This window comes from Anomalospiza imberbis, chromosome 2 (assembly GCF_031753505.1).
Source record: "Anomalospiza imberbis isolate Cuckoo-Finch-1a 21T00152 chromosome 2, ASM3175350v1, whole genome shotgun sequence".
NCBI lineage: Eukaryota > Metazoa > Chordata > Aves > Passeriformes > Viduidae > Anomalospiza > Anomalospiza imberbis.
Genome location: NC_089682.1, coordinates 85,433,446 through 85,444,814, shown reverse-complemented (window position 1 = coordinate 85,444,814; position 11,369 = coordinate 85,433,446). Strand labels below are relative to the sequence as shown.

The following is an 11,369-nucleotide window of genomic DNA, read 5'->3' as shown; positions in this document are numbered from 1 at the left end:
GGAACGCCTTCCACATGCCTAAGAGGAAGATTATTGATCTGTGGTCCTTCACAGCTTGCTGTAAAAGGAGGAAGAGAGCGAGCGGAGTGAGCAGCAGCGAGCTCCGTGCTCCAGCTCTGCAGCAGAGGCTGCACCCCTACGCCGAGTGCCGGGCAGGGGCAAGCAGCGGCGATGGCAAAAGCCGGCGATGTCCCCCGGACGCCGCGCAGCCCCGCTCACGGCAGGGCTCTGCTGCCATCACGGCTCGGCAAGCGCTGAAGCCGGAGGGAGATCCCGGCACCCCTCGCCGCCCCAGGCAGGCGCGCCGCGCTCCCCGCCAGGCACCGACCGCGCTCCCCGCCAGGCACCGACCGCTCTCCCGCCAGGCACCGACCGCTCTCCCGCCCGGCCGCGCTTCCCCGCTCCCACCTGCGGCCGCGGCTCCAGCGCCTGCCTCCTGCCCGCCCGGCCGGCCGCCGTGCCCACGATGCTGCCGAGGCTGCTGCGGCTGCTACCGCCTCCCGCCTGCTCCACGTCCCTCCCTCTCCTTCTCTAGGTCCGCCTACCCACCCTCCCGAGGCGGGGCTCAAAGCAAACGACGCCGAACAAATCAAAACAAAAAGCTGCTGCCGAGGGGTAGCACAAATCAAAACAAAAAGCTGCTGCCGAGGGGTAGCGCGGAGGCTTTGCGCTTGTCTGGTTTGTAGAAAAGGAGGCTGAGGGCCGGCGACCTCGTTGCTCTTTGCAGCTTCCTGAGGAAGGGAAGTGGAGAGGGAGGGGTTGAGCTCTTCTCGCTCAGCGACAGGACGCGTGGGAATGGTTCAAAGCTGCTCCTTAAGTTTGCACTGGACACTGGGGACCGTTTCTTTGCCGAGAGGAACGGCGTTCCTGGAGGTGGTCAATGCCCCAAGGCTGTCCGTGTTGGAGAAGCATTTGGACAACGACCTTATCAACATGCTTTAACTTGTCAGTACTCAGTCACTCGGGAAGTTGGACCAGGTGATCACCGTAGGTCCCTTCCAAATGGACGAGAGTACCTGACAACTAAACAAACCCAAGAGCAGTCAATAGGGAGTGAATGGAGGGTGTTCTCTCAGTCGGTATGAGCGGGTGTGGAGCACAGTGAATCTTCCAGGCAACATAAGCAGACACAACTCAAGAATCAGCTGTATCTGAGGACTTGCTGACTGGCTGATTAGAAGTGACAGGTCCATTCTCACTGAGCTTTTGGAAAAGAATTGAGCCATCTGCCACGCTGATCTACGAGTCATCTGCCCTAGCAGGCTCAAAACTAGTAGGCTGTAGTTCCTAGTAGTCAGTCTGAGCTAAAACTAGTGAAGGAATGCTGAGCTGTATTTGTGAAGCTAAAAAAATGCTGATTGTTCATAAAATGCAAAAAATATTTGCAGGAACTTAGGAAATCGCAAATCATGAGGAAGTGGGAAGGAGATAGAGTCCAGATGGTATCATGCAGGAATAAGTAGAAGCATTAAATAGAATGCAAAACAGAGCTGCAGCTGAAAGTGTGGCTTTCAGATGCTCTGGAGTAATTGTCTCCTTTTTAAGCACAAACGATGGCTTAGCCAGTAAATAGGATAGTGGAAATGGGCTGTGGAAACTTAGGAGGAACTGCTGGCCACTGCCTGAATTTAGTCTAGATAGGGCTCTAAGCAACCCTGATCTCATTGAAGATGTCCCTGCTTATCCCAGGGGGGTTTGACTAGATATCCTTTAATTGTCCCTTCTAACAAAAACTATTCTATTATTCTATGTTATCCTATGGTGTGAGTTTCAAAGTCCCAGATACAGAATGGTAATTTCACATTATTATTTGTAAATATAAATTCTACTTTTGAGACGTATTAATGTCAGGAAGGGCAGGTAGTAAAATGGAAGGTTATAGATTTATTTGTAGTTTTTACTAAAGCCTGGCAAAAGATGTGCTAGGGAATTTGTGTTTTATTCCCATAAAGTTTTCTGAAATCTTTACAGGAAAAGAATTATACAAATGGAAAACACTAAATATGTCTGAAAACAACATAACATCAAAAAATAATTGTGGTAGCATTTTCATGTCCATTTAGTAGTTTTTTCCCCTCATTGCTGCACTCCTTGTATATATGTGTGTGTGTGTGTTGCCAGGAACCCTTGTATTGTATCAGACCCCTTGCTCAAGATATGATTAAAAGCACTTTTTGCAGATATCACCAACAGAAATATTAGAAAACTGGACAAATGTAAAATCACAAGGAAAAGGGGGAAGAAAATGTCAGACTGTTTAAAGTTGATTAGGTGGAAACTCAGCAAAGCTAGGGTGCACCAAGCTGGCATCTCACCCCAATAAAAGTATCACCCATGCTGGCTTAGGAAGAGGCAAACCCAATCTATTTTGTCTGGTTTATATACCAAAACAAAAGGCATCAGCAAAAATGTGTCCCAAACCTTATAGCAGAATGTCAAAACCCAGAGGCTGGGAGCAGATTAAAAGAGACAGCAGATTAAAAGCCCATCAATGGGCTTCTGTAGAGGAACCTTCCTACATTCCATATCTTGGGCATGGAAGTACATGTCCTGTAAACGTCAGGGTATAGACCACTGAGATCTTTGAGGTACAAAAGGATACTGGGGGGAACTAAAGTAGATTTACTGGGTGTCTCTAATATAGTTTATTTATTTTATGTTAAAGGCATTGTTCCTGACAGGGACCCAAGAGAGTCCTGACTCTGTAATGTTTGCATCAAGCTGCCAGAAAGTAATCAGGAAGAGGAGGATTTTTAATCACACCTAATATAGCTCCAAGTTGGCAATTATTTGGAAGACTTCTACAGAGAAGCCCCAAAGACTTTTTTTGTTTGTTTTTTGTTTTTGACTTTAAGGCTAATGTTGCAAAATGACCCAACTCCACCTTTGAAAAGACTCAATATTCCTTATTCTCTAGAAAAGACCTACCAGGAATAGCTTTAAAGTTAAACATGTAAGCAATATAAAAGGAGGAAGTGTACAAGTAATTGCATGTAAAACCAAAATAATTACAAGGATAGGAGAACTATTCCAAGCCAAACGTACATCCAGGAAATTGTTGGTCAGCTGACCTTCTAAAGAATTCCAAACTTGCTGATTTACAGGCATCCACTCAAAATACAAAATATGTCTGAGGGTGTTGGTCCCCTGGCAGAGGATGATGGCTTGAGACAGTGTCCTCAGCTTCCTACCCAGCTGGGTGTGTGGCCACACTGCTCCTGAGCGAGCTCCTAAAGCCTCGGCATGCTGGTAGACCTTACAGCGCTGTGGCACATCTCCATCACAGCAATGCACTTTCTGCCTTTTTTTTTTTTTTTTTTTTTTCTGGCAGATACTTAGTTACAAATATGTAGTAAATTCTAATGCAGCCAAAGACCATAATTTCTGTGGCAGTGACATTTAATCCTAGTAGTTGAATAGAGGTTGATGAGTGGCTTGGCCACCCAAGTCAGAAGGTCAAGGAGACCAAAGGCACTTTAGTCATTCCTGTTCAGAAATTCTGACTCTGCATTACTGGTGCTGTGCAACTGCCATAATTGACACATATTCATATTTTAGATGAGTTTAAGCCTTTTTAAAAAGTCTGTAATGAGCTGAATGATTCTCAGTAGAAGACAGAGTCAAGTGTCCTTCTACACATCCTTTAAAAAATTGAAAATAGAGCAGAGAAAAGGACAGAGTGGAGCTGCTTTCGGGAGAAGTAGAGCTGGATTCTGAAGGTTGAGGAAAGAAAAAAAGTGAAAGACCTTGCAGTTTTCCATTAAAATCAGTCTGTAAAGGCTTTCCAGTATTGTTCATTTCAAGGCATATGGGAAAACTGGGCATCTTGGGAAAAGGCTAATCCTTACAGCTATGAACTGAACATCAGAAACAGCTGAAAAAACATCACTTTTGGATGTTTTTAATAGTAAACCCTGCACCAGTACAACTGCTGAGGCAAGGATTATACAGGGAATCTAAAGTCAAAAATATACCATATGAAGATTCATATTTCAGTAACTTCTGTTTTTAACCTATCCTTTAGCTGAGGATGCAATTATTCCTCATGAGTACAACTTTAAAAAACCCTCACTAATGTAGGAACACAACTTGCATAGAAATTTCTGAAGTGAAGTGTGTGTGGAAGGGTGGGTCCTGGAGAAAAAGGGAGAAGAGTGAATCACAGAGAGGTTAAGGAGAGAGGAAATAGAGACATTTAAGAGCTATCTCTCTACTGTGCTGTTTACTTGAGGCGGAGAGTCAAACTCACACAATGCTTGCCAGTGATGATGGGTTTTTTGGCATAAATGTGTGACAGAGAGAACAGATACTGTTGAGGTGGATCATACTTCTCCATATCCCATCTGGGTAGAGACATCGGATATTTTCTAGGATAGCAAAAGTGGCTTAAGTAGTTCTTGTCCTTGCTGCCAGGTGTCTTGTCTCATAGCTCTCTGTTCCCACACCTGGTCTGCAGTGCATTGCTCCTTCACTTGCCAGTGCCACTGTAATTCAGACTATACATTACAGGGAAGAAAACTAACAGCTATTGTAGCTTATTATTAAATTCAAATATTTGGCAATCGAACATACTGCACAGCTCCATAGGACTGATACAGATAAGAAAGCATGTATATGCAAAGAAAACTCAGATGAAGGAAAAATATGGGGCTGAATCCTTGTTAAACCAGTTTTTTCATAATATAAAATCGATTGAGGAGCTACATCTGTATCTCTAGACCAGTCACCTGTAAAGAAATTATTTTTCCTCTTGCATTTTGCTCATCACAGATGCTGAGTGGTTTACTACAAGGAAAGAATTGGTTCTCCTCACAAAATTTCAATAGCAAGTCATTTCACCTGCATTAAATAATTCAGAAAAACACCCAAAATAAAATGCTGAGAACTTAGTTGCAAAGAGGAAAGGTGAAAGATCAAGCAAAATTAGTCACTTAAAGTCACTGAAGTAGGCATGCCCAATAGACACAGCTTCTTTTCCTCCAGTATTTGCTGGGAAAACTATGTGAATCAAATGAAAATGTGAAGTTGATGTACCAAATTTACATTGAGGTCTCTCATTTAAACAAAGCAAAAGCATGGCCATGGCTCTTTTTGATTCAAATGTTTGGCACTTAACAGATAAGTGATAGATGTTTCATTCACAGAATCACAAGTTTGACTTCTGATGTCTGAGCTGTGTAACCACTGTAGTGGAGAGCTGGGTGATGAGGAAATGATGCTTGGTCTGTTCTGGTGAGACGCAGTTGCCAGACTGCATGCTAGAAGAACTAAGTATTTTCACAGGATGTCTTACCCTGAGAAATGTTAGAGGGCCCATTTGTCAGAGACAGACCCTCAAAAACTTTCATATTGTAATGCAGAAGAGCATGCTGTAGGGTCTTCTCATGCCACTTCCTTAGCCTGCAGGGCTGCTGCTTAGATCGATTTTTAAGATAAGTCCTGGTAATATCTGATGTTTGTTGTGAAAATTAAATGGATGAAAACACCATGGGAAAAAATGACTGCTGGGTGATTAAGCAGCAGAACCATGACAAATTATATCAGACTGCATATTTTCAGTTGCTTCATGATATTTTGCTCTTGCCTCTGTTGTCAAACTTCTAGGTCATTATCTACATAGAAAAGTACACAGAATGTGTACCAGTTCAACAAAAATGTTCTTTTTTTTCTCCAAGTATTCTGTATCCACAAATGATGGCAACATACTTAGAGTGCGTACATTTTATCACCACTGTTGATGGAAATGTAGATATTTGCAGTTCAGCTTCTTTGAAGCAGATGACTACTCATTCACTTACTTCTGCCTTCCAATTTTAAACAGGAGTTCTGCTATTTAGACATCCCCACGTCCTTTCAACTGTAACATGAACCAATCCATGTGCAAGGTTATTTTATGAACTTCTGCTTTTCACTATTTGCCACACTAAATTGTTTTAAATAAACAAATCTTGCAAAAGCAGTTCAACTTTCTCTCCAGGACAGTCATGCATTTGTTTAATTAGACTGATTTACAAACAGGTGTGGTGTTTGTATTGCAGGCAGAGCCAGAAGTCTCATTCTTGAAACAGCATCATACTCACAGAGTTCCCTGGAAATCATGAGGAGTATAAGGAGGCACAGCTCTCCACCCAGACAAACACATTGGGAGCAATCCAGTTGAAGGCTCCTTCCTGGAGAAGTTTCCTTGTGATAGAATCTCATTTATATAATCAACATTTTCTGCTCACATACTGTTCTGGTGATAGAGCAAATACAGAAATGTCATGATACTCTTTCAGGGTGGGAAACTTTTGAACTACCAAGTGGTTACAAGTGAGAAGCAATATCTTTTATTAGACCAGCTGATGCAGTGGTTAAGAACAGGCTGATTTTCATGAACAGAAAAAACCCTTCATCTTACTGAGGGTGGAGGCTCAGTTCATGGAGCCTGAACAATGGAACCATCCAAGGCCATGGCTCCACATGATGAAAGGCTGGGTCCTAGGGCACAAAGAACAGGATCAAAACCACTGCAGTTACTTGACACACAGTCATACAAACTCATAATGCCAGCTGAAGTGTAATACATATTTTGCAGAGATAATTTTGTCCAAGCATATTTTACAGTGGATCAGGTATCATCTGCCGGGGAGCCATCCCAGAGAACCCAGGGACCATAGCATGGGTGTAAACACTATGTCCTGTGCTTTAACATGACACAAGTGGTATTGTTGGCTGGCACTTCATATGGATGAAATTTATACTCTTAGGTGATGCTGTAGCACAGATCTGGTATCAATGAGTGAAAAAAACCAGTCTGAACTGAAAGTGCTTGTTTTAAATTACTTTGTATTTATGAAAGGTTTTCTGTTGTAAACACATGATCATATCCACACATTGAAGTCCTCTGATACTTCTTGGTGAAATGCTGGTTAAAAAAAAATCAGTAAAATGCTTAAACTTTGTAGTTCTAATTAGGCATGGAAAAACAGTCTTCTGACCATCACCAAATTTAGTAATGGTGGAGAAAATTAGGTTTTGATGTGAGACAAAAGAAATACATTTAGTGAAGTTCACATCTTACACTGATACTTTCCTACATGTGGAAATACATCAGAACATTCAAGCAGGTCTAAAATATATTTTTCAAATATGGGGGAGTGGTGTGCAGTAGAAAAGTATTATTATAAAATTAATTCCTACCACATAGTCACTTTTATATGATCTAGGATAATGGATATGTGACTGTCTGCCATGAATCACTATGAAATGCTGCTGGAGGAAGAGTAGAAAAAAATTCAGAATTGTTAAGAATTTCAGAATTCCAAAAGGATTGTCTCAGAGATAAACTGTATGAATACACTGGCATTAAAGATTTTCAACCTTACTTCCACTCCAGTTTTTCCACTGGTTTTTTTTTTTTTTTCCATTCCAGTATTTTTGCCAGTGGGACAAGGGTAGAATTTGCTAGTTCCCATCACAGGGAAATACTGCTCCACCCATGTGGTTTTAATCACAAGGATTCATTAATAATTGGTCACTAATTTATTAATGTCACATAATCACATGGTGGTCAGTGTGCTACCTGTATGGAATCAGAATCAGCATTACAATAGATAAATCAGAATGTTAACAAACACTGACAAGTGCTTGAACACCCTTCTATGAGAACTCCCCAAAATTTCAACCCCTCTCAGGTGCACAGAGCTACAGGCACCCATAACTCACATACCCCATGGCATGATGCCTTGAGTCGTCAGGCCAGGTTTCTCTTCCCTCATTGTGAAGATTAATGCTTTGTTTAGACTTCTTTTGAAGCTGACTTTGTTTTTAGTTTACTTGAGAAGTCTCTTGGTAATTTCCTGGTTACTCTTTAATCCAGCTGATGGCCATCTCCTAAGCAAACTTCATTATTGTTATTTTCCTCTTTAGCATGACCTGCTGTGGGGCAAAAGCCTTTGCAGGTGTATTTGGGGATTCTGTTCATTCACAATTTTCTCAGTTGCATGTGGTCATATCAGCAGCTGTTACCCACCCCATGGCACTGAGGTGGGGGCCCTGCACATTGACTGAATCTCCCAGGTGAAGAGCCACATGTTTCACCCAACACCTCCATTCCCACCTCTGAGCCAGTTGTCCTCAGCCAGGCTGGCACTTGTGCACATTTAGGATTTGATTCAGTTCCTCCTAAGAGGAAACAGCCAGAAGAGATCAGAAACCTGCACTGCCCTGTAGGTACCTAAATAAGGGTCCCAACTCCAGACTTCAAAGAATGTATACTCTGTTTAAAACATTTTACTAATTGCGAAACTAGAAGTCAGGCTGGCCTGGCTTGTCATGCACAGATGAAGCTAATTGCAAGCCACATGTGAGGTACATAATTTATGCAGTTTCTCCCTTACCAAGATATATCATGAGAACTTCCCTTCCTGAAATCTCTTACATGGTGACCTAATTTCACTGAGTTTAGTTACAGCTCTGATTTCCTACCACTTTTCTTTGTGTGGACCAAGGACTTGTGTAACAGCTATGAGGGATTTGGGGTTTGGCCTAAAGTGTCCTGCACAAGGGCGAGACAGCACAAGAGCTGGTTTGTAAGCTAGCACTTGTTTGCACACTATTGTGGCACCCTTTATTTCTTTGCAACACATACAGTGGCAGACCCTGGTTTCACATTTGGGAACAGTGCTGCCTAAGATGCTTAATGGGCTTGGTTCCTACTGCTCTGCTCATGGCTTCTTGTTCCCATTGCCTTCCTGAACCACCCTTGCAGCAGCTTGCACAGTGAGGTTGTGAACCACATGGTAGAAAAGGGACAGCTTGGGATGATTCAGAAAAAAAATAGGTTGTTTTCCAGCCAGATCAGTTTACCTCGCAGTTGCATACACACACACACACACACACACACACACACACCTGATTTGGCTCAGTAAAGGGGTAACACAGGCCTGAGAATTTGCAAGTGGAATGGGAGCTCCATGGGGCACTCTTGCCATTCAAAACAATGCCTGGATAACCATGTCCTCCGAGGGCATAAATTCACTTCAACGAATGAGATCTTGCTAGGAATATCTCTGAGGTGCTGCATACCTGTTATTGAAGCTCCAGCCATGCCTGCAGGATGAACTGCAGGGTATTTTTCAAATGCCCAAGATTTGGAAGTGATGTTGGAATGATCTGGCTCTGCACTTCTCTTGAGCTTCTTAGTCCTGCTGCTCTCAGTAGGAGCTGAGATTTTGCAGAACTTCATGTGACTGTCTTCTCAGGGCTCAGATACTAAAGTAAATCTTGGCAGGGCATTGCCACCAGGTAGCATGTTGCAAACTTTGTTCATGTGCTCTGGAAAAGAAAAGATGTAGTGCTGTATAGCAAACAGCCTTTTCAGCAGCCACACTTGTGTTGCAGTGCCTGAGTTCTTGTTGCTTAACTGCTTCTTCCATGACATAGTTTATACCTGTCACATCAGTGGTTACTCATGTTTAACCCCATTAGATCCATTGGAAAGCTGAAATGTAACTCAAAATTGTCACATCCCCTGTAAAAACTACATCACTCTTTGTTTGTGTATCACTAACACTTTCTTTTAAATTCAAAGCTAAATGTGACTGAATAAATATCTACCAGCAGTAGGCTTCTGCTTTCCTTACTTAAATATGTATATCATCTGCCCTTAAATATAGATATAATTTTGTTGTTAATTTGCACAGGTCAGAGTGATTTTCCATATGTATTATTTTCTCTCAGAAGAGTCCTCTGTTGAAACAAAAACATTTCCATGAAATCATGACACTTTTGCTAACAAATTAATTGGTTTTTGTTGAAGGAAAAAGAATGACAGGGAATGTCAAAATTTTAATCAAATATTATTGAGAGAGTATATTAGGTTCTACTGTACATAGTACCACATCAAATTATTTTTTCTTTTACTGCATAAATGAGAATATCAGCTGTTTCTAATATTGCTGCATGAGGCTACATTACTTCTCCAAGATATTAAAACCAGATGGTTTTCAGGTCAGGTTTGTAACTGAAAAATTTTGCTGAAATGTTACTGAAAAAAATTTCCTACTGTGTGTGCAGCTTATACCAACGAAATTAAATCAGCACACACCACCTATTTCAAACCCTGAAAATTACAGAACTGTTTAACTACTGACCTAGAACAAACTCAATTGAAGAACTTAAGAAATAAGGCTTCAGGCTAGCCCACCCTAGTGTGTATTTTCATACAGTGTGTTAAATGGTGTGAGTCTTATTAGACATCACTGTAATATCTCCCACCATTCTCCAGGACTGCTTTGAGGCACTTTACTAGGCAGCTTTTCAAAACCACCAGCAGAAACCTGTGCTAGCAGGACTTCAGTTGGCAAAATCCTTTAGTCCAGATAAAATCTACAGTGCCTTTAAGATGTAGGGCAACTGGTTATGAGAAAGGCAGTTTCTTCTTTCACAACACAGAAAAGAGAATCTAGGTGTCTGCTTAGTTATTTGTCAATTAGATGCCAATTTGTAACACCACAGTGGGTGGTGTATGGCAGAATTCAGAAGAATAAAATACCGGGTGTGCCCAGGTTGCCAGATGAGTTTGAGCTTGAAGTTGTTTTCAAGTACAGACTTGTAACTGAGCTTCCCTGTGTGCACAGTTTATCCTGGGTCTGCAGTCTGCTAAAACCAGAATTTACATGAATCCGAACTCTCATTAATAATATCTATGCAAATGGCCGAAAGCCAAACCAAATAATCTTTTCATTTCACAGCATCACACACCAGCCAGACTTGGGATGAATTTCATGTTATGTGGGCTGGGCAACATGTGCAAAAAAAAAAAAAAAAAAAAAAAAAAAAAAAAAAAAAAGCTAAGGAGCAGCTGATACTTATTCAAAATATGTGTCTTGTAGTCTGAGTCTCTCCTTAGTTACACCAGCTCAACACATGTACAGGTTCACAGAGAAAAGCAGACCTGTAGAGGTTTGCTCTACAATTTTGTAGTGGGGAAAACTACAAAACTACATGGGGGAAAAACTTTGTGAAGGAGGTCTTCAAGTTGTATTATTTTAAGAACATTTAACATGTAGAATGTGTGAATTATGTTGGAGCTTCAGCTACTGGTAGTATTTCATAGAATCACAGAATGACAGGAGGGTTGAGGTCAGAAGCTTTAAAAATCATCTAGTCTAACCCCCTTAACATGAGCAGGGACATTTTTTACCAGCAAAGGTTGCTCAGAGCCACATCCAATCTGGTCTCGAACACAGAGATGAGGCATTCACAGTTTTTCTGGGCCATTTGTGCCAGTGCCTCAACACCCTCAAATTAAAGAATTTCTTCTTTATATCTAATCTAAACCTGCCCTCGTTCAGTTTGAAGCCATTCCCCCTTGTCTGAAGGGG

At 41.8% G+C, this 11,369-nt stretch overlaps 1 long non-coding RNA gene across 1 annotated transcript; it reads right to left on the bottom strand.

The window, feature by feature from the left end:
* Positions 1 to 4,727: 4,727 nt before the first annotated feature.
* LOC137469455 (uncharacterized) lies at positions 4,728 to 10,776 on the bottom strand. Its single transcript, XR_010996529.1, has 2 exons — positions 7,712 to 10,776; positions 4,728 to 6,480 (listed from the first exon to the last, which is right to left on the bottom strand). It is a non-coding gene; the product is annotated as an uncharacterized lncRNA (long non-coding RNA).
* Between the last annotated feature and the right edge of the window lie 593 nt (positions 10,777 to 11,369).